This window comes from Lithobates pipiens, unplaced genomic scaffold (assembly GCF_037356315.1).
Source record: "Lithobates pipiens isolate NorthernLeopardFrog02 unplaced genomic scaffold, aLitPip1_a1.2 Scaffold_23, whole genome shotgun sequence".
In the NCBI taxonomy this organism is placed as follows: Eukaryota; Metazoa; Chordata; class Amphibia; order Anura; family Ranidae; genus Lithobates; species Lithobates pipiens.
The window spans coordinates 38600010-38622459 of NW_027507785.1; positions in this window are offsets into that span (position 1 = coordinate 38600010).

Here is a 22450-nt window from a genome sequence, read left to right on the forward strand (position 1 = left end):
CAACTCGTAACAATATATTTATCATGCTCTTGGCTGATGTAGGCATCAAGCAAGAATACTTTTTCAAACATTGACAATTAGACTGGGGTTTGTATCTATTTTTTAAATGGAAAAAGGCGGTGTCTCTTTCACAGATGAAACTTCTACTTTGTGTATTGTCCTCCCATCATTCATTATCTGGTTGTTATATATTTGGTAGAGGTATAAAGCTGGCCATAAACTGCACCAATTTCAGTTGGTTCCTGACAGGGGCGTAACTAGAAATCACAGGACCCCATAGCGAAATGTTGCATGGGCCCCCCCCCCACAAAAAAAATGAACTAATGCCATTGGACAACAGATTACCACACTCATGTAGCACAGTACCCAGGCAACAGCTTATATTAATTTCATCCAACAAAGTATGCAGTATACTGTATGCAGCCCCTGAAGGACACACATGCATATCCCTATCAGTACAGGCCCCCCCTCAGTGCAGACACCACCCTCAGTGCAGGACATCCCCAGCAGTGCAAACCCACCCCTCTCAGTGCAGACCCCCTCAGTAGTACCGACCCCCCAGCAGTGCAGACACCCCCCTTAGTACATACACCCCACTTAGTGCAGACCCCCCCATCAGTACAGACACTCCCCACCTCAGTGCAGACCCCCCCAGCAGTACAGACACCCCCACCTCAGTGCAGACCCCCCCAGCAGTACAGACACCCCCCATTACAGACCCCCCTCAGTGCAGACACCCCCCATCAGTACAGACCCCCCACCCAAGTGCAGACCCCCCAGCAATGCAGACATCCCCCTTAGTACCCACACCCCCCATTACAGACCCCCCAGCAGTACAGACCCCCCCAGCTTTGCAGACAACCCCCTCAGTACAGACTCCCCCTCAGTAGTGCAGGGCCCCAAGCAGTGCAGGCCCTCCCTCAGTAGTGCAGACCCCCACCTCAGTAGTGCAGACCCCCACCTCAGTAGTGCAGACTCCCCCTCAGTAGTGCAGGGCCCCAAGCAGTGCAGGCCCTCCCTCAGTAGTGCAGACCCCCACCTCAGTAGTGCAGACCCCCACCTCAGTAGTGCAGACTCCCCCTCAGTAGTGCAGACTCCCCCTCAGTAGTGCAGACTCCCCCTCAGTAGTGCAGACCCCCACCTCAGTAGTGCAGACCCCCACCTCAGTAGTGCAGACTCCCCCTCAGTAGTGCAGACCCCCCCCCCCCTCAGTAGTGCAGACTCCCCCTCAGTAGTGCAGACTCCCCCTCAGTAGTGCAGACCCCCCCTCAGTAGTGCAGACTCCCCCTCAGTAGTGCAGAGCAGACCCCCCCCCCAGTAGTGCAGAGCAGACCCCCCCAGTATTGCAGAGCAGACCCCCCCCCAGGAGTGCAGAACAGACCCCCCTCAGTAGTGCAGAGCAGACCCCCCCCCCCCCCAGTAGTGCAGAACAGACCCCCCTCAGTAGTGCAGAGCAGACCCTCCTAGTAGTGCAGAGCAGACCCCCCCTCAGTAGTGCAGAGCAGACCCCCCCAGTAGTGCAGAGCAGATCCCCCTCAGTAGTGCAGAGCAGACCCCCCCAGTAGTGCAGAGCAGACCCCCCCTCAGTAGTGCAGAGCAGACCCCCCCAGTAGTGCAGAGCAGATCCCCCCTCAGTAGTGCAGAGCAGATCCCCCCTCAGTAGTGCAGAGCAGACCCCCCCCCCCTCAGTAGTGCAGAGCAGACCCCCTCAGTAGTGCAGAACAGACCCCCCCCCCAGTAGTGCAGAGCAGACCCCCCCTCAGTAGTGCAGAGCAGACCCTCCTAGTAGTGCAGAGCAGACCCTCCTAGTAGTGCAGAGCAGACCCCCCTCAGTAGTGCAGAGCAGACCCTCCTAGTAGTGCAGAGCAGACCCCCCCCTTGTAGTGCAGAGCAGACTCTCCTAGTAGTGCAGAGCAGACCCCCCACTCAGTAGTGCAGAGCAGACCCCCCCCTCAGTAGTGCAGAGCAGATCCCCCCCCCTCAGTAGTGCAGAGCAGACCCCCCCCCTCAGTAGTGCAGAGCAGACCCCCCCCCCTCAGTAGTGCAGAGCAGACCCTCCTAGTAGTGCAGAGCAGACCCCCCCTCAGTAGTGCAGAGCAGACCCCCCCCCCCCCCTCAGTAGTGCAGAGCAGACCCCCCCCCCCCTCAGTAGTGCAGAGCAGACCCCCCTCAGTAGTGCAGAGCAGACCCCCCCTCAGTAGTGCAGAGCAGACCCCCCCCCCTCAGTAGTGCAGAGCAGACCCCCCCCCCTCAGTAGTGCAGAGCAGACCCCCCCTCAGTAGTGCAGAGCAGACCCCCCCCCTCAGTAGTGCAGAGCAGACCCCCCCCTCAGTAGTGCAGAGCAGACCCCCCCCTCAGTAGTGCAGAGCAGACCCCCCCTCAGTAGTGCAGAGCAGACCCCCCTCAGTAGTGCAGAGCAGACCCTCCTAGTAGTGCAGAGCAGACCCCCCCTCAGTAGTGCAGAGCAGACCCCCCCCTCAGTAGTGCAGAGCAGACCCCCCCTCAGTAGTGCAGAGCAGACCCCCCCCCTCAGTAGTGCAGAGCAGACCCCCCCCCTCAGTAGTGCAGAGCAGACCCCCCTCAGTAGTGCAGAGCAGACCCCCCTCAGTAGTGCAGAGCAGACCCCCCTCAGTAGTGCAGAGCAGACCCCCCCTCAGTAGTGCAGAGCAGACCCCCCCTCAGTAGTGCAGAGCAGACCCCCCCCCCTCAGTAGTGCAGAGCAGACCCCCCCCTCAGTAGTGCAGAGCAGACCCCCCCCTCAGTAGTGCAGAGCAGACCCCCCCCTCAGTAGTGCAGAGCAGACCCCCCCCCCTCAGTAGTGCAGAGCAGACCCCCCCCTCAGTAGTGCAGAGCAGACCCCCCCTCAGTAGTGCAGAGCAGACCCCCCCTCAGTAGTGCAGAACAGACCCCCCTCAGTAGTGCAGAGCAGACCCTCCTAGTAGTGCAGAGCAGACCCCCCCTCAGTAGTGCAGAGCAGACCCCCCCCCTCAGTAGTGCAGAGCAGACCCCCCCTCAGTAGTGCAGAGCAGACCCCCCCCCCTCAGTAGTGCAGAGCAGACCCCCCTCAGTAGTGTAGAGCAGACCCTCCTAGTAGTGCAGAGCAGACCCCCCCCTCAGTAGTGCAGAGCAGACCCCCCCCTCAGTAGTGCAGAGCAGACCCCCCCCTCAGTAGTGCAGAGCAGACCCCCCCCCTCAGTAGTGCAGAGCAGACCCCCCCTTACATACCTCACAACAGCGCTGACATTCTCCACATACAGCGGTGTGTGTTCCTCGAGGCTCAAGCGCAGGCTCCTCCTCCTCTGTGCATGTAATCAGAGAGGAGGGGAGGTGGCTTAGGTCCATGCTGCTGCGTCCCTCAGCCTGCGCTCGAGCACAGAAGGCACAGGTGCTAGTGGTGCGGCTGCCGCTACTCAAGGGTGTCACCCCGCTGGCGGGTGTCACCCGGTGCGGCCCGCACCCGCGTAGCAAAGCCACTCACCGGGCCCTCGATCGGCTGCGGGCCCCATAGCGCCCGCATGGGTCGCTATGGCGGTAGTTCCGCCACTGGTTCCTGAGTAACTGGCCAAAACTCACTTAGTGGGTAAACCTGTCATATGGCTCCCGCCCAGCTCCTTCAATTTTGTGAACCAGGGATACCGGTTGGGAGGTGGCCAACAAGGTCACCCACTGAGCTAATTTTTGTTTGCTTGTTTAGAATCCATCTGAAATTTTAAAATTTGGGGGCGTTAAGTTGCTGCATCCAATCAAATGCAAACGCAGCCAATCGTACTTTACCTTGATAGCCGGCAGGGTCAGCTGTCACAGTAAGATATCTGCAGTGGAGAGTTGGCCATCCACACTGTATAATCAGCATATGGCCAGATTTAGACAAAGTAAAAATGTAATTGAGAGAAAATAAAGTCACTTTGCCTTCAGTCTTAGACAGCTGTACAGGCTCCTTTCCTTCACTGTAATTGCTTACTCTGATTTCACTGTACACAAGTGGCAACCCGTAACGCAGGGCGCATGGGTGCCGCCCCCCCCCCCCCCTATTCATGTGTCCGGCCCCCTAATCTACAGAGCCTTGAAAAAGTATTCCCATCCCTTGACATTTTTCAAATTTTTTCACGTTACAACCAAAAATGTAAATGTATTTTATTGGGCTTGTATGTGATAGACCAACACAAAGTGGCACATAATTGTTAAGTGGAATGAAAATGACTAAGGCCGCGTACACACGGGCGGACTGTCCGCCCAACTAGGTTCGTCAAACAGTTTGACAAACAGTCCGTTCAAAATTAGCATGAACGGACTTGACCACACACGACGAACGAACAGTCCGCTGAAAACTTGCGCGATGACGTGAACGGCACGTACGACGGGACTCGAAAAACTACGTCCTATACACTGCAATGCAACCTTCGGCGTGTAAATCCTTTCTGAGCATGCGCGGAACTTAGTTTGACGAACAAGCCTACACACGAGCGGACTGTCCGCTCAAACCAAGTTTCAGCAGACAGTCTTACGGAAATTCCGAAAGACTTTGTTCGTCAGACTGTCCGCTGAAACTGTCCGCTGAACCCCACACACGAGCGGACTGTCCGCTGAAACACTGTTCAGCGGACAAAGTTGGGCGAACAGTCCGCCCGTGTGTACGCGGCCTTACTATAATCTAGTGATACCAATTGCCTTCAGAAGTCACCTAAGTAGTAAATAGAGACCAGCTGTGTGTGATTTAATCTCAGTATAAATACAGCTGTTCTGTGGAGCCCTCAGAGGTTGATCAGAGAACCTTAGTGAACAAACAGCATCATAAGGGCCAAGGAACACACCAGACAGGTCAGGGATAAAGTTGTGGAGAAGTTTAAAGCAGGCATATGTTGTGAAAAAATATCCCAAGCTTTGAACATCTCACGGAGCACTGTTCAATCCATCATCTGAAAATGAAAAGAGTATGGGACAACTGCAAACCTACCAAGACATGGCTGTCCACCTAAACTGACCAGCCGGACAAGGAGAGCATTCATCAGAGAAGTAGCCAAGAGGTCCATGGTAACTCTGGAGGAGCTGCAGAGATCTACAGCTCAAGTGGGAGAATCTGTCCACAGGACAACTATTAGGCCTCACACACACTGGAAATTAAAATAATGTTATAAAAATGTCAGTAGTTGAGTTTTTCAACTTTTTTAAATGTTTTTCCAGAAACGTTTTTTAGGGCTTTTTAGGGCTTATTAGTGTTTTGCTAGCACTATATATTTTTTTTTAATGGATCAAAAACATTAAAAACACTGGTGAGCGACTATTTGAGACTTTATCAACGTTTATCAGCATTTTTACAGCTGAAAAACGTCTCTCAGAACCCACTAGTTTTTTTTACTGCTCAAAAGCGTTACTGCCCAAACCTGCTGATAACAGCCTATGTGTGCATGGACAGATAGGATAACATGATGGAGAGTAGGGATGAGCCGAACACCCCCCGGTTCGGTTTGCACCAGAACTTTCGAACGGACCCCAAATTCGTAAGAACTTTAGAACCCCATTGAAGTCTATGGGACTCGAACGTTCGAAATTAAAAGTGCTAATTTTAACGGCTAATATACAAGATACTGTCCTAAAAAGGGTTTGGGGACCTGGCTCCTGCCCCAGGGGACATGGGTCAATGCCTAAAATGTTTTTAAAAATGGCCGTTTTGGCAGGAGCACTGATTTTAATGACGATTAAAGTGAAAAAAAAAAAAGTAAAATATTCCTTTAAATATCATGCCTGGGGGGTGTCTGTAGTATGCCTGTGAAGTGCCACGTGTTTCCCGTGTTTAGAACAGTCCCTGCACAAAATGACATTAAATGGAAATAACATCATTTAAAACTGCTTGCGGTTTTAATGTTATATCTGGTTCCTGCAATATGGTTGAAAATTATTGAGAAAAATGGCATGGGTAGCCCTCCCTGCCCATTACCAGCCCCTTTGGGTCTTGTACGCATATTAAGGGGAACCCAGTACCCATATTAAAAAAAGGAAATGCGTGTGGCCCCCAGGCCCTATATACTCAGAACAGCAGTATACAGGCGGTGCAAACAAGACAGGGACTGTGTAGGTTTGTTGTGTTAAGTTGAATCCGTTTGTAATTTTCAACCGGTACATTTTTAAAGTGTAGCTCCAGTCAAAAAAACAATTTTTAAGCTTTTTGGAAAACATAGGGAAGGGTTATCACCCCTGTATAATTTGTTTTGTCGTACATCTTTTTTCATCTCACTTGCTGTTGTCTCCTTCCGTTTGCAAGTAGGAGATGTTTGTAAATTGGATGTTTGAAAGTAGGGGCCTGCCCTATATGCTCTGCAGAAATGGCGGAACAAGGTGTTGGTTTTGCCACAACATTGTAAGCCCTCAAAGTTACTCTTGGTGGGCGCTGGAGCACCCTGCTGTGAACGATTATATCAAGAATTGTAATTACATGCCATTGTTGAACAGTGGTAGAAAAATTTACCTTTGGTGGTTGTGGTGCTGGTGCCACAACACTATAAGTCCTCACAGTTACTCTGGGTGGGCACAGGAACAGGCCCTCCTGTGAAATATTATATCAAGAATTGTAATTACATGTCCCTGTTAAACAGGGGCAGAAAAATTGGGCCTTAGGCACTGGTGCTGGTGCCACGACACTGCAACCTCTCCCATATACTCTAGTTTTATTGCAGGAATTAGCCCTGCTGCAAAGCATTGCATCAAAAATTGTAATTAAACGCCCCTGTTAAACAGGGGCAGAAAAATTGGGCCTTAGGCACTGGTGCTGGTGCCACAACACTGCAACCTCTCCCATATACTCTAGTTTTATTGCAGGAATTAGCCCTGCTGCAAAGCATTGCATCAAAAATTGTACTTAAACGCCCCTGTTAAACAGGGGCAGAAAAATTGGGCCTTAGGCACTGGTGCTGGTGCCACGACACTGCAACCTCTCCCATATACTCTTGTTTTATTGCAGGAATTAGCCCTGCTGCAAAGCATTGCATCAAAAATTGTAATTAAACGCCCCTGTTAAACAGGGGCAGAAAAATTGGGCTGATGGCATCACCCAGAACCAGAAATGTTCTTCCAACATATCAGCGGAGGAGGAAGAGTATAGACAATCAACATAACAGGACAGTCACTCAGCATCAGCATAGGCAGTCTTGAAGGGATGTGATATTTCCAAAAAAATTATTCGGTTACATCAGCTTCAGGTGCTTGGTAGCTGTGGGTGATCCATGACTGATTCATCTTGATGAAGGTCAGTCGATCAACTGATTCGGTGGACAGGCGCACCCTGTGATCGGTAACAAAGCCACCAGCAGCACTGAAGGTGCATTCCGAAAGAACGCTGGATGCAGGACAGGCCAGTAGCTCAATTGCATACTATGCAAGCTCTGGCCAGTGATCCATCCTCAAGACCCAGTAAGCCAGAGGATTTTCGGTGGGAAAGGTGTCCAAGTCTGACCTTGCCCCTAGGTATTCCTGCACCATGTAAATCAGACACTGGCGATGGTTGCTGGAACCGATCATACCTTGGGGCTGCGGACTAAAAAATTGTCTGAAAGCATCAGTCAGACGGCCACCTTCTCCAACACTCCTTCTGACCGATGCCTCAGCAACACGTTGTCCAGGACCAGGAGTTTGTAACCTCCCAGTCTCTGGGAACGCATTGCACAGACCCTTCTGCAAGGCCTCCCAGAGATGTCTCATCCTCTGCTCCCTCTGCGATGGCAAGATAAGGTCGGCAACCTTACCCTTGTACCGTGGATCAAGGAGAGTGGCCAGCCAGTAATGGTCCCTCTCCTTGATCCGAAGAATACGAGGATCCTTCCGCAAGCTTTGCAGGATCAGGCAGGCCATGCAGCGTAGGTTAGCTGAGGCATTCGGTCCGGAGTCCTCTGGGTCACTAAGGACAACATGATCCGCAGCTACCTCCTCCCAGCCACGTACAAGTCCACGTGTTTCTTGGGACTGTAAATCTTCCCTACAAGACTGCTGCTGCTGATGTTGAGTGCCAGCATCCACCTCCATGCTGACACAATCATCCTCCTCCTCCTCTTCCTCCTCCTCATCCTCTTCCTGTGTGATGGGTGGCACAGCAGGAACACTGTCTGGATAAAGGGGGCCTTGAGAGGCAAGGAAGTCCTCCTCTTCCTGCCTCTGTTCTGCCTCAAGTGCCCTGTCCATTATTCCACGCAGCGTATGCTCCAAGAGGTGGACAAGAGGTACAGTGTCACTGATGCATGCACTGTCACTGCTCACCCTCCTTGTGGCCTCCTCAAATGGTGACAGGACAGTGCATGCATCCCTGATCATGCCCCACTGGCGTGGTGAGAAAAAACCGAGCTCCTCTGACCCTGTCCTGGTGCCGTAATCGCACAGGTACTCATTGATGGCCCTCTGCTGCGTGTGCAGCCGCTGCAGCATGGCCAACATTGAGTTCCACCTGGTGGGCATGTCACATATAAGGCGGTTCTTGGGCAGGTTCAACTCCTTTTGGAGCTCAGCCAGCCGAGCACAGGCATAAAATGATCGGCGGAAATGCACACAGACTTTCCTGACCTGCTTCAGGACATCCTGTAAGCCGGGGTACCTGCCCAAGAACCGCTGCACCACCAGGTTAAGGACGCGAGCTACACAGGGCACATGGGTCAGTTGTCCCTGTCGGAGGGCGGAGAGGAGGTTGGTGCCATTGTCGCAAACCACCATTCCTGGCTTAAGCTGGCGTGGCGTCAACCACCTCTCGGCCTGCCCCTGCAGAGCTGACAAAACATCCGCCCCAGTGTGGCTCCTGTCCCCCAAACAAACCAGCGCAAGCACGGCATGGCATCGTTTTGCCTGCGTACTTGCGTAGCCCCTGGAACGCCTACGAAGCACCGCTGGTTCTGAGGACAGAGCACTGGAAGAGGCCACGGAGGAAGAAGAAGAGGAGGGGGTGGAGGAGAGAGGTGTGTCACAACCAATAGTAGCATTTTGGAGGCGTGGTGACGGAACAACCTCCAACACTACTGCACCTTGTCCTGCATCCTTCCCAGCTGCCAGAAGAGTGACCCAATGGGCCGTGAAAGACAGGTAACGTCCCTGTCCATGCCTGCTGGACCATGAGTCAGCGGTAATATGCACCTTACCGCTGACCGCCCTGTCCAGCGAGGCAAGGACATTGCCTTCCACATGCCGGTATAGAGCCGGAATCGCCTTCCGTGAGAAAAAGTGGCGTTTGGGGACCTGCCACTGAGGAACCGCACATTGTACAAACTCACGGAAGGGGGCAGAGTCTACCAACTGAAAAGGCAGCAGTTGAAGTGCTAGCAATTTAGCCAAGCTAGCATTCAACCGCTGGGCATGTGGATGGCTGGGAGTGAACTTCTTTCGCCGGTCCAGCAGCTGGGGCAGGGACATTTGCCTGCTATAATCGGACGTGGGTGTACTGCTAGCAGAGTGCCCGGAAGCACTTGGCTGTGACACACCTAATTCTACACCTTCATTCCTTTCAGAGCAGGTTTCAGAGAGGACTGAAGGTCTAGTGGGGTTGGAGATGCCAGCTGATGAGGAGCAAGGAGAGGTCCGCTTTGTTCTTTGGTGTGGGTCTTTGAGGTACGCTTGCCAACGAGCTGCATGGCAGGTCAACATATGTCTGGTCAAGCATGTGGTGCCCAAGCGGCTGATGTTTTGGCCACGCGAGATACGCTTGAGACATATGTTGCAAATAGCAGCGGTGCGATCTGATGCACTCGTCTCAAAAAAGGCCCACACCAAAGAACTTTTAGAATAACGCGCAGAGGCAGCGCCCTGCACAGGCGGAGCTCTGCGGTGTGATTCAGTCGGTGTGCTGCCCCTAAGCTGGCCCCCGGAGGGCATCCTGCCTCGTTGGACATGTGCCTCCTGCTCCTCCTCCTCCTCCTCCACCTCCTCTCTCCTACCAGGCACCCACGTGGAGTTAGTGCCCTCATCATCCCCTCCCTCTTCATCGCTGTAGCAAACCTGGCAATATGCTGCAGCTTGTGGAACATGACTGCAAGATTGCTGTCCTTCTTGAGCATCCCCTCTCTCTGCATTCATGCTACTGCCTTCCTCTAGCTGAGTGTCATCATCAGAGCCTACAAAACACTGGGCATCCTCCTGGAGCATGTACCCAAAACTGTGCTCAAAGAGTTCAGGAGACTCCTCAGGAGGACGTGGTGGGTCTAGGGAAGGAGTCACTGATGATGACATTGAGACGAGGGAAGACGATGCGTTGGCAGCTGCTTTGCTAGTACCCTGAGACTGGGTGAGAGAGGATGAGGAGGATGAAGAGGGCTTGGTCATTCACTCTACCAAGTCGTTGGCATGTTGCGGTTCAACATGTCCAGCTGCCGAAAAGAAGGACAAGTGTGTCCCATGGCCACGTGCTGATGACAATGCACCGCGTCCACGACCAGCACTGTTGTCTCTAGACACAAAGCCTGCTTGCCCTCTTTTATCGGCTCGCGCCTGTCTGCCTCTCCTTGCTGGCCTTCCAGACATGGTAATGGCCTGAAGGGAGTTGGGTAAAACAGCAGTTGGGTAGTGTATATTGTGCTGGAGGCACACAACACCCACTAACTCCTGCAGATGCCTTTATTATAGAACACCAGAGATAAAGGGGTATACTGTACTGGAGGCACACAACACCCACTGAGCCCTGCACATGGCTCTATTAGAGAACAGCAATAAAGGGTAGATACAGGTGTATATTGTGCAGGAGGCACACAACACCCACTAACTCCTGCAGATGCCTTTATTATAGAACACCAGAGATAAAGGGGTATACTGTACTGGAGGCACACAACACCCACTAAGCCCTGCAGATGGCTTTTTTAGAGAACAGCAATAAAGGGTAGATACAGGTGTATATTGTGCTGGAGGCACAAAACACCCACTAACTCCTGCAGATGCCTTTATTATAGAACACCAGAGATAAAGGGGTATATACAGATGTATACCGTGCTGTGCTGGAGGCACACACAACTTCCAATAACTCCTGCAGATGGCTCAAATAGAGAAGAGCTATGTAGGTGGATATAGCGGTGTGTACTGGGTACAGAGCACGCAGACAGCACGCACAAGCTCCTAACACTACTGACTGCAAGCTCTATTATAAAAGATAGATCACTAGCTATATAGGTGAGGTGAATATAGCGGTGTATACTGCGGTCAGGGCACGCAGACAACAACCACTACAGAAGAGCAAGATCGAAAATCGGCCGATAACGATCGGTGTATACTGTGTTGAAGGTACACAGAACACCCACTAACTGCTTCAGACACCAACACACTACACAAGGCCGCCGCGCTGGCGGCCTTATATAGTGTGGGGCGTGTACTACACAGCCTGAGCTATGATTGGCCACAGGCATCCTGCCTGTGGCCAATCATGGCTCTCCTCGCTGCTGGCGCTGTGATTGGCCAAGCATGCGGGGTCACAGTGCATGCTTGGCCAATCATGAGCCAGCAATGCACTGCGATGACGCAGTGCATTGTGGGCCGTGAGCGCCACACGAATTTGGCGCGAACAGCCCATAATGTTCGGAATTCGCCGAACGGGCGAACAGCCGATGTTCGAGTCGAACGTATGTTCGACTCGAACACGAAGCTCATCCCTAATGGAGAGTTTAAAGAGGGATTTCCCTGTAAAAAAAATTATTAAAAGCCAGCAGCTACAAATACTGCAGCTGCTGACTTTTAATAAATGGACACTCACCTGTCCCAGGGTCCAGCGATGTCGGCAGCTGAGGCCGATCTTTCGCTCGGCTCTCGGCTGCTGCCGCCGCCATTCTAGGTGAGGGAATCAGGAAGTGAAGCATTGCAGCTTTACTTCCCGGTTCCCTACTGCGCATGCACGAGTCGCGCAGCGCAATAGGAAAGGTCCGCGCTGTCTCTGGGACCCGTGTATTTCCCAGCAGACAGCGCGGCGGGACAGGAAGAGGCATAGACTCCCGTGGGAGTCTATGCCCGGAAGTGGGTGCAAATATCTGTCTTAGACAGGTATCTGCACCCCCCTCCCCCCTGAAAGGTGCCAATTGTGACACTGGAGGGGGGGAGGGTTCAGATGAGCGGAAGTTCCACTTTAGGGTGGAACCCGCTTTAATGACTGTAGAACTTACACACAATCGGAATTTCAGCCAGCAAAAGACAGATGAGAGGTTTTCATCGGAAAATGCGACCGTGTGTAGGCTCCATTGGAATTTAGCGGGCCGAATTCCCGCCAGCAAAAATTTGAGAGCACGTTCTCAATTTTCCCGATGGAAAAACTCAATTGAACTGAACTGCAATTCCGACGCGCAAAAACTCACGCATGCTCAGATTGAACTACGAGCTAGGAAGCTATTGGCTACTGGCTATTAAACTTCCTTTTTCTCGTCCCATCGTACATGTTGTACGTAACTACATTCTTGACTGTCGGAATGTATATATAAATATATATATATTTACACATATATATATATACAGTATAGCGGTAGTGCATATATACACATACACATATAAAAAGAGTCCCAGATGGTAATGATGAAAAAAAAAAGCGGCAGCTCCCTTAGGAGTAGAAGCAGTTACTCTGAAAGACAATGGAAAAGGAGACAAGGTGTACCATTCTAAGTGCAGTATCAAGAACAACTTTAATAGGTATGTATAAAAAGGTGGCCAAGTGGCTACTCACAATTACTCAATGAGAGTTAGGCATGTAAACACATGTAAACTGTCCACAGGAAATACGCAGCTGTTCACAGTGGGGAGTCCCAGTAATATGGAGAAAGCTGTCCAGAAGGACTTTATGCGCCAGGTTTGGAGAGCACAGACGAGCAGTCCAAGCCAACAACCCTTTATACAGCACTGCCCGCCACTTCGCTACCCATCATCAGCAAAACATTTTTGACCTTAATGTGTGGATTATTGAATCCATATCTGATAAATTTACTCCAGCTGAGAGATTCCAGCGTATATGCAGACAGGAGACTTTTTGGATATACACATTAAACAGTATGACACCTAATGGCCTCAATGAAGAAATAGAGATTAACACAGTAATATAATTTCGGTCACTACTACCAATACAGCAATATAAAAATAGTCATCATTATTGTTCTTATTTTGATTGACATTTCGTTTCTATATAAATTATAGTCATCATTATCTTTATTTGTCTAAATTGTTGATAGATATTTATTTATGGTCTTCTTCTCTTCATTTCCCTTCCTCCATATTATTTGTTCACAAATTTCCTCCAGTCCTAGTGCACTCCCCCTTTATCCTCTAGTGTGTTTTCCTTCCTTCTATTTTTCATCAGGTGGGTAAGTAAATATAGTGGGAAATAGACATGCATCCATAAGATATGGACTCCCACTATACTAGCTTGTAATTGTAATATCCAGGTCTGTAGATATTTATACATGTATATACATGTTCAACCGACCACCAGACCATACTATGTGCATGTTGTTGATCATGTTTTTTGGTGCAAGCTCATATGCGAGTGTTGCCCGATCTATGCACACGCATATATGTGTTTTCTATATGTAGCACTGACCCCCGAAGGAGCTGCAGGTTTTATTGGGCTTACCGTTACCTTCTTGACCTCGTGTGTCTAGGGATTTCCCGAGGTAGATGGCCCAAAGAATTGTAGAAACTGACACTGTATCTTCTCTTCTGGAATATTTATTTCAAAAGATAGGTAAAACAGCTTCTCAATGAAGGGTAGAGGGTTATGAAGGAAGTTCAGTTACTTTTGGAACTGCAAAAGATAGGAAGTCTCTCACTATAGAAATCCAGAGAATTACCGTTCACAACTGGATTCTCACAGCTACCAGATAGACCTCCTCTCACTAGGCGTAGCAGCCGATAGAATGTTTAAGTAAAGCAAAATCTCTGCCACAGACTTGAATGTAGAACACATGAATAAAGTCTCTGCCACAGACTTGGACGTAGAACACTTGAACAAAGTCTCTGCCACAGACTTGAATGTAACTGAGGGAAGTAGATAAATTTAGAGAGCTATCATACGGTACCAGTATCTTTCAGCCGGTCCAGCGATACCGTATGAGTGTAGATACACTTAGTGTCCTTCAACTGACTCTCCAGGCTCCTTCTGAGAAGCCATCCTTATGCATGGCCTTCTCCTGAACAGTCCTCCCCTGGGTGCTTCTCCAGTTGCTGAGCCTCTCCACAGATGAGACGGCACCGGACCACCTTTGAATCCTCCTCAGTTACTTTGCCTCGGGCTATCCAGCCCCGAGACTCGGAATTTTATGGATCCGCACCCCAGGCCATGAGGGCCATGGGGGCTGGTCAGGAGGACCAGGACCAAACAGACAGAAAGATCTTCTGGACCGGAACCCAGAAGCTCGTGATCTCAGTACCTTAAATACCCTTTCCCAGAATGGCACACCCACTGGGCTCGTTCTGAGAAACAATGGCACTCAGTACGCCTAGCTAAACTGCTTTCTCACACTTGCCAGCAGTGACAGCGTCACCTGTGGCCAAGGAGAACCCAGTGCAATCCAGCTAGACTGGTACTGAAACCATAATTTAACATAATTAACCCTAAAACCACAATTGAAAAAAACACATAGTACATGCTCGTCAGGAGCCGGTGCTACATATACATCTTATATCCCATTTGTTTTCTATAGATAAAATTTCCCCGTAATATAGATCCATGTCCGATTACTATATAGATCTGAAATTGATATATACACACATGGATATGTAATAAACATGCACATGTGTATATGTGCATTATTGTCCAGTCACCTCTCCATTTTGTGTAGCATTTCTTAACCATAAATTTTCTCTCACCTTATACATATCATATTGTCCTTGTCGTCTTAAAAATACTTTTAATGCGCTATACATGTGCACATATCTATGTGCATATGCATGCACAGAAGCGTTTTTCCTTCTAGATTTAAATTAAAAATGGTTTTAATTTTTATATGCCTACATCCAGAGTCCATTAGATTGCTAGTCTGCTCATCTGATCATTTATTTATCATCAAATATCAGTAAAACCCAATTAATTTTTCATGGTCAATATAGATTTAATTAGCTATAATAATGCATAAACCCATCTATCTTCTATGATTAAATTAGATTGTATATTCTAATTAATATTACATTTCATTTATCTATCTGTTCATTAGTAAGTCTCATGTATTTTCCATATTCTCGTTCTATATGCTTTTTCTTTTTCTTTTTTTCTTTTATTCATGTTCTAAGGTATGAGTTTTTTAACAATTTTCTTTACATTTTTAAATATTTTTAACATTTTCTAACATGTTTTTACATCATAAGCATTATTTGCACTCATCTCCATGTAGATTCACTTCCTTCATTTTAGCTGACGCCGTTGCTTAGCGACCGGCGTCAGCCTATATATGATTGACAGTGTCCATTAGCCAACTAGATCTGAAGAAAATGCGGACGCATTGAAAAGCATCATCTGATACGCTCAGTCGTCATTTCCACTGTTCAGCTTCCAGTGAATTGTGTGTTCCACACTGGTCCAATTCCGGTTCCGGTTTCCAGTGTTAGAAACGGATGGCGCACAGCAATTGGTGACACCCGGGCTTTCCTGTACCCCCTTCGCTCCTACCGGCCGAAGATCACAGACTACAGACTGTCTACCATCACTTTCTGGACAGCTTTCTCCATAATATTGGGAAGCCCCACTGTGAATAGCTGCGCATTTCCTATGGACAGTTTACATGTGTCTACATGCCTAACCCTCATTGAGTAATTGTGGGTAGCCACTTGACCACCTTTTTATACATACCTATTAAAGTTGTTCTTGATACTGCACTTAGATTGGTGCACCTTGTCTCCTCCTTTTCCATGTGTTAGAATGGCCCAGTCAAAGTGCAGACCTAAAACCAATTGAGAATCTGTGGCAAGACTTGAAAATTGCTGTTCACAGACGCTCTCCATCCAATCTGACAGAGCTTGAGCTATATTGCAAAGAAAAATGGGCAAAAATTTCACTCTCTAGATGTGCAAAGCTGGTAGAGACATCCCCAAAAAGACTTGCAGCTGTAATTGCAGCAAAAGGTGGTTCTACAAAGTGTTGACTCGGGAGGCACAAATGCACACCAAACGTTTCACATATTCATCTGTAAAAAAAATTGAAAAATGTTTATAATTTTTCTTCCACTTCACAATTATGTGCCACTTTATAATGGTCTATCACATAAAATCCCAATAAAATACATTTACGTTTTTGGTTGTAACATGTCAAAATGTGGAAAATTTTAAGAGGTATGAATACTTTTTCAAGACACTGTGCATACAGGGCGCCAGACGCATGGATTTCATTATTTTGTTTTTTTTTTAAGTACGTGATTAGAGCCAGAGCTCTGCATCCTGGGTGGGCCCGGTATGCAGAGCAGCCATGATGCAGAGGAGGAGGAGACGTAGATGAAGCCGCCGCCCATTGCCCAGAGGAAGCACTGCTCGATAGATGAAGTGCGGGGCTAATAACAGATCGATTGAGGGGGGTGGCTGTGGGTGCATTGTTTGCCGCACCCCCCCCAAAAAAGTATACCATTAGCCACCACTGCTCTACACTGTGAGCTTCTTGCGCAAGTGCATTAGAAGCTGCAGCAAGTCAAACAGAGCCTGCCTAATTTCCTGGCTGGAGGACAGTCATTCAGCATCATCTATCTTTTTCCTTGGCCATCATGCCCAATTATCAATACAGTCTGCTTAGGCTTCCAAGGATAGGATTGGGAAAGAAGGTGCAAAAAGAAGGATAGGTAAGGGCAAAGCATCATCCATTTACATGAAGGGGGGAGGGTTTCCAGTAGCCCGAAACCAGAAGAAGTATAAAAGTGACACTAAACGATATCCCTATTCTCAATAAATTATCCAAAAACACCTACTACTCAATTGCCCTTAAAAAGAGCCATGCTGCCACATTATCATGGACTTCATTACTGACCTACCAACTCCTGAGGGTTACACCATGATCTGGATGGTCATAGTCTAATTTTCTAAGATGGCACATTTTGTACTCCTCTCCTTGCTGCATTTAGCTGCCTTAGTATGAATCTTTATTCAAGAGATCTTCAGACTCCATGGTATGCCCACTTCTATTGTGTATCGTGGGGTCCAATTCACCTTGTGATTCTGGAGGAGCCTTTGCAAATCCCGGGAAGTCTCCATCCAGTTCTCCTCTGCCTACCACCCATAATCCAATGGGCAAACTGAGAAAGCAAACCAGTCACTAGAGCAATTTTGTATCAGTCCACCAGGACTTCCTTGTCGCTCTTCTACCATAGGTGGAGTTCACCCATAACAATCACAAGACTTTGGTGGAAGCTGAGAGCAATATTGGAGAAAAGGCAAAAAGCACCGAAATTTAAAAATGGGCCCAAAATACATCCCTGGGAATTACAGACCAGTTTAGCCTAACATCAATAGTATGTAAACGCTTGGAGGGGATGATAAGGGACTATATACAAGATTTTAGTAATGAGCACGGTGTCATTAGCAGTAATCAGAATAGATTCATGAAGAATCGTTCTTGCCAAACCAATCTATCACCCTTCTATGAGGAGGTGAGTTGCCATCTTGATAAAGGACGGCCCATAGCTGTGGTGTATTTGGATTTTGCAAAAGCATTTGACACAGTTCCCCATAAATGTTTACTGTACAAAATAAGGTCTGTTGGGATGGACCATAGGGAGTACATGGATTGAAAACTGGCTACAAGGGCGAGTTCAGAGGGTGGTGATAAATGGGGAGTATTCGGAATGGGCAGGGTTCTGTGCTGGGACTAATCCTGTTTAATTTGTTCATAAACAACCTGGAGGATGGGGTAAACAGTTCAATCTCTGTATTTGCGGACGATACTAAGCTAAGCAGGGCAATAACTTCTCCACAGGATGTGGAAACCTTGCAAAAAGATCTGAACAAATTAATGGGGTGGGCAACTACATGGCAAATGAGGTTCAATGTAGAAAAATTTTAAATAATGCATTTGGGTGGCAAAAATATGAATGCTATCTATACACTGGGGGGAGAACCTCTGAGGGAAGCTAGGATGGAAGAGGTCCTGGGGGTCTTAGTAGATGATAGGCTCAGTGCAATGGCATGCAATGCCAAGCTGCTGCTAACAAAGCAAACAGAATATTGGCATGCATGAAAAAGGGGATTCATTCCAGAAATAAAGTGATAATTCTCCCGCTTTACAAGACTCTGGTCCGACCGGCACCTACAGTATGCTGTCCAGTTCTGGGCACCAGTCCCCAGGAAGGATGTACTGGAAATAGAGCAAGTACAAAGAAGGGCAACAAAGCTAATAAAGGGTCTGGAGGATATTAGTTATGAGGAAAGGTTGTGAGCACTGAAATTATTCTCTCTGGAGAAGAGACACTTGAGAGGGGATATGATTTCAATATATAAATACCGGACTGGTGACCCCACAATAGGGATAAAACTTTTTCGCAGAAGGGAGTTTAACAAGACACATGGCCACTCATTAAAATTACAAGAAAAGAGGTTTAACCTTAAACTACCTAAAGGGTTCTTTACCGTAAGAGCGGCAAGGATGTGGAATTCCCTTCTACAGGCGGTGGTCTCAGCGGGGAGCATAGATAGTTTCAAGAAACTATTAGATAAGCACTTGAACGACCACAACATACAGGGATATACAATGTAATACTGACATATAATCACACACATGGGTTGGACTTGATGGACTTGTGTCTTTTTTCGACCTCAACTACTATGTAACTATGTAATAGGGGGGTCTTTTTTGAGTAACAAATACATACTGAATAGAATTCGTTTTTAAACACCAGCGTTTAGTGTCACTTTATTATAATAAACCATGTTTAGTGTCACTTAAATATAATACTCCTTCTTGAGAGGCCACAGACACAAAATTCCATAAACAGGGAACTAATGCTACTGTTAAATACCCTTTTTTTTATTATTAAACAATCTTCAGATTTCACTAAGGAATACATGTAGTCCACTGCATTTATCAGAGTGTCTTCTCCAATTAGTAGACACCCCAAAATTCCTCATCCATTCAGAGGCATGTGGTATTAATGAAGAACTGGATGCTTCTCGGTGAACAAAACATCATATTAATAGTGATGTCATGCATGGGAGTGCCTGATAGTGGAACAGGAATAGGGGCGAGAAAATAGATTGCTACAAAAAAAAAGTCTATTGTGATTTATTTTGGCAATATGTAAAGAATTATTGGCTCTCACTTTTAGACTGCAAAGTGCAAGCCATTAAAATAATCACCTTCCTCATGTCATTCCAGATCTGGGGATTTTTGTTCTACCATACGCAGACTGAGGCTTTCTAACATTGTGCCGTCTCCTGGGGTCCCTTCCTGATAGTGCGGCTGTTATTTATTAGGATCTTGTACGGGTCTACCTTCCCCAATTACAGTCACGTGACGTCTTGCAGGAGACGTGTGAGCTCACAAGAGCGCAGGATAAGAGCATTACTCACATTTCATCCTGACAAAGTGAGGGCCATTACCATAATCTTTTCCATCCCAGCATTTGTCATCAATAGTCACCAATTTGTGTCTGGGTCTAGAATTTTTTCAATTTTTTTTGTAATTTTTATCTTTGACTAGCGTGGAAGAATAAAAGGCATAGACACTGGAATTATATGCAGGGCCAGATGATGGTGTTCATAGACCTTAGATAGCAAGCCTTACATAGGCACACCAGTGTGAACATTAGTGCCACCTGAAAGTGTACTTAACCACTTAATCTCCGTAAGGTTTGCCCCCCTTCATGACCACTCCATGTTTTGGGATACGGCACTGCATTACTTTAACTGACAATCGTGTGACGCTATACCCAGATAAATAAATGATCAATTGTATGTCATTTTTTTCTCCACAAATAGAGCTTTCTTTTGGTGGAATTTGAGCACTTTAAAAAAAAAAAAATTTGTGCTATAAACAAAAAAAGACCGAACATTTTGAAAAAATAACAATATTTTTAACTTTTTGCTATAAAACATACCCAATAAAAATGTCTTCATCAATTTTGGCCAATATGCATTCTGCTAAATGTTTTTGGTAAAAATAACCTCCCAATAAGCGTATATTGATTGGTTGGCGCAAAAGTTATACATAGCTCTCAACTGTCCCTGATTTGGAGGGACTGTCTTCGGGCGGCACAGTGGTATAATGGGTAGCACTCTCAGCTATCAGTAAGAAGGGTCGCTGGTTCGAATCCCAACCACGACACTACCTGCCTGGAGTTTGCATGTTCTCCCTGTGGGCTTCCTCTGGGTACTCCAGTTTCCTCCCACACTCCAAAGACATGCAGGTAGGTTAATTGGCTTCTATTCAAAATTGGCCCTAGTATATGAATGGGGACCTTGGATTGTGGGTTCTTTGAGGGTAGGGACCAATGTGAGTGTGCAATAAACAGGGATAGGGACAATTGTAGACACTCACTCAGGTTGGACTGGTGTCTGTATTCAACCTTACTAACTATGTAACTATGTCTATGTATGTCCCTCATTCCTCCTCATTTGTCCCTTATTTCGGTGTGATCTATATAGTTGTATATAAAATGCACTTTTTATCTATCAAAAAGTGTACCCCAGTGCTAAATCTTTCATTCGATTTCTAAATTGCTGAATTTGTACATTTTAAAAGCCAATATAAAGGAATATTAATGGTAAAAAAAAGTTCTTGTGGATTTAATTAACCTTTTTTTTGGTTAAGTCTCCTTTAACCACTTCAGCTCCGGACCAATAAATACCTTAAGGACCAGAGGTCTTTTTGCAATTTCGCACTGCGCTGCTTTAACTGGTAATTGCGCGGTCATGCAATATTGCACCCAAACGAAATTTGCGTCCTTTTCTTCCCACAAATAGAGCTTTCTTTTGATGGTATTTGATTGCCTCTGCGATTTTTTTTTTTTGCGATATAAATGGAAAAAGAGCGAAAATTTTGAAAAAAAAAGATATTTTCTTCTTTTTGTTATAAGAAAAATCGAATAAACTAAATTTTAGTCATACATTGAGGGCAAAATTTATTCAGCCACATGTCTTTAGTAAAAAAAATGTCAATAAGCGTATATTTTTTGGTTTGCGCAAAAGTTATAGCGTCTACAAACTAGAGTACATTTTCTGGAATTTACACAGCTTTTAATTTATGACTGCCGATCTCATTTCTTGAGGTGCTAAAATGGCAGGGCAGTACAAATCCCCCCCAAATGACCCCATTTTGGAAAGTAGACACCCCAAGGAAATTGCTGATGGGTATGTTGAGCCCATTGAATATTTTTTTTTTTTGTCCTAAGGGATTGAATAATGACAAAAAAAAAAAAAAAAAATTTTTTTTTACAAAAAGTTGTCACTAAATGATATATTGCTCACACATGCCATGGTTATATGTGGAATTGCACCCCAAAATATATTCCGCTACTTCTCCCGAGTATGGGGATACCACATGTGTGGGACTTTTTGGGAGTCTAGTCGCGCACGGCACCCCGAAAACCAATCACCACCTTCAAGATTTCTAAGGGTGCAAATTTTTGATTTAACTCCTCACTACCTATCACAGTTTCGAAGGCCATAAAATGCCAAAATAGCACAAAACCCCCCAAAATTACCCCATTTTGGAAAGTAGACACCCCAAGCTATTTACTGAGAGGCATGTTGAGTCCATGGAATATTTTATATTTTGCCACAAGTTGCGGGAATATTACAAACTTTTTTTTTTTTGCACCAAGTTGTCACTAAATGATATATTGCTCACACATGCTATGGGCATATGTGAAATGACACCCCAAAATACATTCTGCTGCTTCTCCTGAGTACGGGGATACCACATGTGTGGGACTTTTGGGAGTCTAGTCGCGCACGGCACCCCGAAAACCAATCACCACCTTCAGGATTTCTAAGGGTGCAAATTTTTGATTTAACTCCTCACTACCTATCACAGTTTCGAAGTCCATAAAATGCCAAAATAGCACAAAACCCCCCCAAATGACCCCATTTTGGAAAGTAGACACCCCAAGCTATTTACTGAGAGGCATGTTGAGTCCATGGAATATTTTATATTTTGCCAAAAGTTGCGGGAATATTACAAACTTTTTTTTTTTTTGCACAAAGTTGTCACTAAATGATATATTGCTCACACATGCTATGGGCAGAAGTCAAATTGCACCCCAAAATAAATTCTGCTGCTTCTCCCGAGTACGGGGATACCACATGTGGGGGACTTTTTGGGAGCCTAGCCACGTACGGGACCCCGAAAACCAAGCACTGCCTTCCGGATTTGAATATAAAATGCTACCAAAAAACCTGTTAGCGATGGCAGGGATCAGGCCTGACTCTGCGATCGCTGCAGTTATGTGTTTAGTGTTTTGTAAGTGACAGTGATCGATCGATACTGCACTTGGGTGGGCTGGGCAGAGGGGCAAAACGCAGGTGCCAGCAGGTATTTGGGCTGATCCCGCTAACAATG